Raw genomic sequence first — 6,140 nt, 5'->3', positions numbered from 1 at the left:
AAATGTCATTATTTTAGATAGTAACTATTAAAAAATAGTTTTGTGAAGAGTTCAAGTTACTGTATCTTTTTAGATGGACTATGGTTAAACTTCACACAGTATCTCTCTGTGTTGTTCTCCAATATCTTGTTTACATACCAGGCTGGCCACGCGTGCACGTACATGTGTGAACAGCTGCCCATACAATACCTCCGCTAGGCACATATTGGCGGAGAGCATCCCCATTGAATCAAAACATTTTCTTACAAACAGCATTATAAAGTTATGGGTTACTTCTTCAATAGACATGTTCCTCTGTTTTGCTGTGTTTTTATTCTTTGTAAATAGGCTCATGTGATCCGATGAGTGAGAATAAGAAATGGGTGTTGAGTGCTGAAGAGGGGATAGAGAGAGTTGTGGCTGGATACCCATCTTGTTTTGGTGAACAGACAGTGCTTAAGCTCCACCTAGTGGTGTAAAATTGCTTATTGCTCCCTTAAAAATGTCCATGATAATATAAACATTTTAAATATTTTTTTCACAATAAAATAAATTATTATAGAGGCGTTATTAGATTACAGCAGTTTTTATTAAAAAAATCATTTAAAAAAAGTCATCTTTTATTTCATAATCGTGTTTTTCGCAATGGCCTATTTATTTCATAATGACACTTTTCAGCAAAATCACTTCACCTCCCAAACAAGAGAAACAGGGCAAAGCTGCTTCTATACCCAGACGAAAGCAATCCAATACCGAGTCTTTGTGAAAAAATACATTTTAGATAATTACATACATTTATAAGGAATGAAAAAACTTTCATAATAATGAGTGGGGGTGGGTGCTAAGCAGTCCACAGGGCAAATAACCTAAGGCCAATTTAGAGGAACCAAGTAACCCAACAGTCATCACTTTGGACTCTGGGAGGAAGCTATAGTAATCAGTAAGAGCCAACAACACATTCTTTGCAGAAGTCAAGGCAGCAGATCCAGAACAAATTCAAGGAGATCCAGCTTGCGGTCTTCCAGGTTCAAAGTTCTTCATAAGATAAACTGATAAATTGGAAATAAAAGTTAATAATGAGCTGCTAAATAATCCAAAAGAATTAGCAAATGAATTCAATAATTTCTTCATTAACTCTGTCAATGAAATAACCCAAATGTTTAGTCATTCTGAGATAGCTCGCAAATGCATAGATCCTGGACAGCCAACTTTTAAATTAGAGCAAATTTCTGAGTTAGAAGTGGCCAACATCATTAACTCCTTGAAGCCCTCAAAGGCCAAAGATGCGTATGGCCTTGACACACAATTTTTAAAAATCCATAGAGCTGCACTGGTATGCCCAATAACACATCTTATCAATTTATCAATCAGACTGGCAGTTGTCCCATCAGACTGGAAGGTGGCCACAGTCTCACCAATTTTTAAGTCAGGAGACAAAACAAATATTTCAAACTATCGCCCCATCAGCATTCTCCCTGTTGTATCTAAGGTTGCAGAAAAGTGGATTTCCAAACTGCTAAACAAACATCTTAGCCAAGGCCGCTCTCTCCTGCACCCCATGCAATTTGGGTTTCGCCAGAACCACTCCACAGAGACAGCAAACTGTGTCTTCATAGAAACAGTGAAATCCTTGCTCGATAAAACCACCTGTGTTGGTGCAGTCTTTTTGGATTTCAAGAAGGCGTTTGATACTGTAGACCATCAAGCACTTCTGTCCAAACTGACTCACTTCAACTTTGCAGATGATGCCATAGCTTGGTTTAAATCTTACTTATCCGACAGAAAACAATCTGTGAGTGTTGGTGGTACTATGTCGTCCTACCTTGAATGTCCAGCAGGGGTCCCACAAGGTTCTATTTTGGGACCGGTATTGTTCTCCCTATATATAAATGACCTCCCGGATGTTTGTCAAAATGTCCAATTCCAAATGTATGCTGATGATGCTGTTATTTTTACACCTGCTAAAAGCACACAGGAAGCATCGTCCGTCCTCACATCAGCCCTGGACAATATACAGCCCTGGCTCCTTCAATCATGTCTGTCATTGAACAAAAAAAAAACTGTTTCTATGATGTTCACAAAAAAAAACCATAAAACTTGAGCGGTCCAATGTGTTCCTGGGGGGAGTGGAACTTGAGCTTGTGGAAGAGTTCAAGTACCTCGGGGTCACACTGGACTCAACACTTTCATTCAAAAAACACATCAAAATCACTGCAAACAAAATTAAATATAATATACGTAACTTTAAGCAAATCAGATCATCGATGACAATCAGTTCTGCTAAAATGTTCTTACACTCGATGATATTTTCACACATAGACTACTGCATCACAACCTACTCACTCACTGGAGGTACAACTTTAAAACCAATAGAAATATTATTCAAAAAATCCTTAAAAATCTTTGATCAAAAGCCCCTGTCATTTCATCAGTGTAACATTTTGGAAAAATATAATATGCTCAAGTTTGAAAATTTTATCCATTTTAAAAATAGTTCTTTAATTTACAAAGTTCTGAATGGATTAGCCCCACCTCCACTTTCTACCTACATTAGACCTGGCAGACGTATCTGCACTAGAGCCTCTTCCAGAGGAGACCTAGAGATCCCCCACAGAAGAACAACCTTTGGACAAACTGTTCTATCCGTCAGAGGGGGTCACTTCTGGAACAGCCTCCCAACAAACATCAGGGAATGTCCCACTTACTGCACATTTAAAAAGCACCTTAAACAGTTTCTTAAAAGTTCTCAGTCATGCACTCACTAATTTTATTTTTTGTAATGTCATTGTTTGAACGTGTGTCTAGTATTTTGACTGATATTGTATTTTATCTTGTGTTGTGGTCTTTTTATTGTTCCTGCCTCAGGACGACAGATGTAAATTAGCATCTATGCTATAATCTGGCTCATTTACAATCTGTACAAGAGTATGATTGTTCATTAATGTGCACTGTCCTGATTAAATAAAAATAAATACAAATACAAATACTTCATAAAGTCAACAGAGAACCTTAAAAGAGAAGGTCAAAGATTTTCATCTGACTTAGTGCAGTCCTGCATACTGGACCAATAAAATCCTGCTACACAACTGTTTTTCAGATGCAACCCCATTTTCAAACTTTTGTGTCTCCAATAAACATTAATTTAATTCTGACTTACATGTTGAAAGATTATTGAAATGCAGCTTGTTCTCTGGGTCAATTTAAATGCCAGAACTAATGTTCAGATGAACAATTTTAACAAAGTTAATCATTATCCAATACTGTTTCAATGTTTGCTTTAAATCGTTTCTACTGACATAATTTCTTTTCCCTGAGGCCAATCTAAAGAGCCTCTATTAGTTCTAATGTTCTCCATGCATCACTCACAGGTTCCATCAGGTGTCTTTTTTGAAGTAAAAATCTGAGCTCCTTTCTCATGTTTTTTCTTCAGTCGGTTCTCTTACAATAGAGCAAATGGTTCACTACACAATGGTGCTGAAAGGTGTTTAAATGCTGAACCTGACCCAGTTTAGGTCCAGATTATCAGGTCAAAATGAAAGAAAGTCCAAACATGGTCTAATTCTATTTTGCTGGTATTAGATTCAAGAGAAAAAGACACATGTTGTTGCCTGTTGGTTGACTTTCCAATTAAATAATTGTTTTGTTGTTGAACTCAAAGCAGTCCCAGATATCAAGTTCCTGTAGAGAAAGTTTCCTTCTTTTTCTGTACCAAAGGAAATAGGTCCATGCTGGACTCAGAGACATTGCTAGAAAGTTAGTTCAAAGTCAAAGAAAGAAACAAACAAAAAAAAAACAGTCTCCTATTTTGTTCTCTATGTGCCATTAAAAGCTAAAATAACCTACTTTTTTTTTTACAAGTAGCAGAAATTCACCAAGCCCAGAACCAGGTATCAAAGTCCTGACTACCATTTCTTCTTTGTGGTGCAAGCACTAAGTGAAACCAACCCAGGTTCTCCTTATCTTCTAGACTGTGTGGAAACAAATTAAGGAGCTACTTTTAAATGGACCTCATGGACAGTTAGGATTCAGCTGATGTGTGAGGTTCATAATTAGGTTTAGGGATTTGAGTGTAAGAAAAACACTTAATAGCTTTGGGGCAGGAAAAGGGACTGGTATACACAACAGGCCAGAAGCTAAGACAGTGTACACTACAGCGAGTAGCTTAGCACTCCTTGCCACTCATGGGATGGCGTCGGACTCCGAGTTCAGTCTAAACCCCGCATTCTGCAGAGCTGTATCGGCTTCTTTCACAGCTTGTGGCCATCAGTAATTCCTGCTGCAGTTTGGGTTAACAGAGCAGCAAGAAGAGCAATTTTCATGTTAATGCCTTTATGCACCACAATGTTTTGAAACTGTGTTTTTCCTGCATTGTTACATTCTGATCATTGCTGCACTTTATATTGTAATGTCATCTTATTCCAACTGCAATCTCATTACACTGTCGTAAGCTGTATGCAACGGAATTTCGTTTTGTATATACTCTGTGCATAAAAAATTACAATAAAGTTTGTCTAAGTCTAAGTCTAAAGATCAGAGTTATAAATGATTTTTGGTGTTAACCAGTGGTAAAAGTAAGCTGCTACGGTTCAATACTGCGTACGCAAGAGGCAAGGAGGGAGAGTGACTGCCAGATAAAGCCTTCATTCAGAACCAGTCATGGCTGCACGCTGGATCAGAAAACAGATCCGCTAACCACATGCAGTCTAAAACACCACTTAGTCTGTTTTATACGTTTCTTTTTTATTCATTCTGAATTGTTTCTGTTATGCCATAAGCTGGTTGAATATGCTTATTATTATTATTAATTATAATTTGGTATTATAATTTAAATAATAAATCATTCAACTCAAATTTCCGCTATAACAAATATAGTTCAAATGGTGGTGATGTTAGCTATAAGCTTGTAAGTATTTATACCACTAATGCATTAGTTAATTTGCTGTTATGAACTCAATTTATGCTGGAATAAATGATCAGGTCGGACTGTTAACCGACCAGGTTTATCCAGCAGGCTGTGAGAACCCCAATGTAACTGCAATTAGAGTTTAAATCCTTATTCCTTATCACCATCCAATGATATTGTCTCTGTATTAATATCAGATGTTAACTCCAAAGGAGGTTAGCTCTGATTTCTGAATACCCATGCAACTGTGAATTGGATTGAACACAAAACAATTTCTATTCCGCAGTCGTTGGTTTTATTGAACCAAAAGCAATTCCCTGTTACAGTAATTCTCTGATTCAAACAACTTTGGAATTCTTACTCATTACTAAACTAAAACATGCAAAATATATATGTGGAAATAAAGAACAAAACAAAATAAACAATGGATTAAAATGAGCGGTTAGCAGATCTTAACTTAACTCAAAGTTGTTTAACACCGCCCTCGAGACATCGGCATTTCACGTATCAGCCTTGATAGACAGAACAGCTTCGGGAATCTCACTGGACGCTTTGATGTCTTACACAAAGCTAGTTCAGCTAAGCTACCTACAGTTCAGATACACGTGACCCTCCCAAGATGGCTGCTACGATGACGTATGAGGGGAGGTCCTAATGACGTAACCACGCTTACGCTGATGGGGTAATGCCTCGCTTCGAAAGGGGGCAGCTAACTGGGAGTTTAAAGCAAAGCCCGCGACTTGAGCTCGGACAAAGAGATTAAACTGATAAGGAGAAGCGAAAAGAGAGAGGGGGGGGGAGCAGGGAAAAAGATGAAAAGAAATAAGGCGGTAACCCACGGCGGGGTTATTGATGAATCACAAATCAACACAGCAAAATCAATTGTAAAATACATGCACATACAAAGAAAATGTTCAGCAAAATAATTCCAACTTCGTCGTGGAATAAAAGCATTAACCAACACCTACAAAGTTCTACGCCTGCCCAGGCACTTCTAAACACCCTGTTGGTGAGACAGAAATAAAAGGGGAGAGTCCGTTACTTTGAGATGCCTCGGGGCTGGTCCGGAGCGCTCCCGAGTGTTGCGGCTTTCTGGATGCGTCTTGACGAGCGCAGTTATCCGCAGGCTGCAGCGGGACCGGGATGGGAAGAAGCTGCTTCGTTTCTTCCTCCGGGTCCACAGTCGCTTTGTTGGCCAGACAAAGCGGGGTCCTCTTCGATCACTGGGAGATATGGCGTCTCTCAGTCTTTTGATCAG

Source organism: Fundulus heteroclitus, chromosome 21, assembly GCF_011125445.2.
Source record: "Fundulus heteroclitus isolate FHET01 chromosome 21, MU-UCD_Fhet_4.1, whole genome shotgun sequence".
Classification (NCBI taxonomy): domain Eukaryota; kingdom Metazoa; phylum Chordata; class Actinopteri; order Cyprinodontiformes; family Fundulidae; genus Fundulus; species Fundulus heteroclitus.
This window is presented reverse-complemented; position numbering follows the sequence as displayed.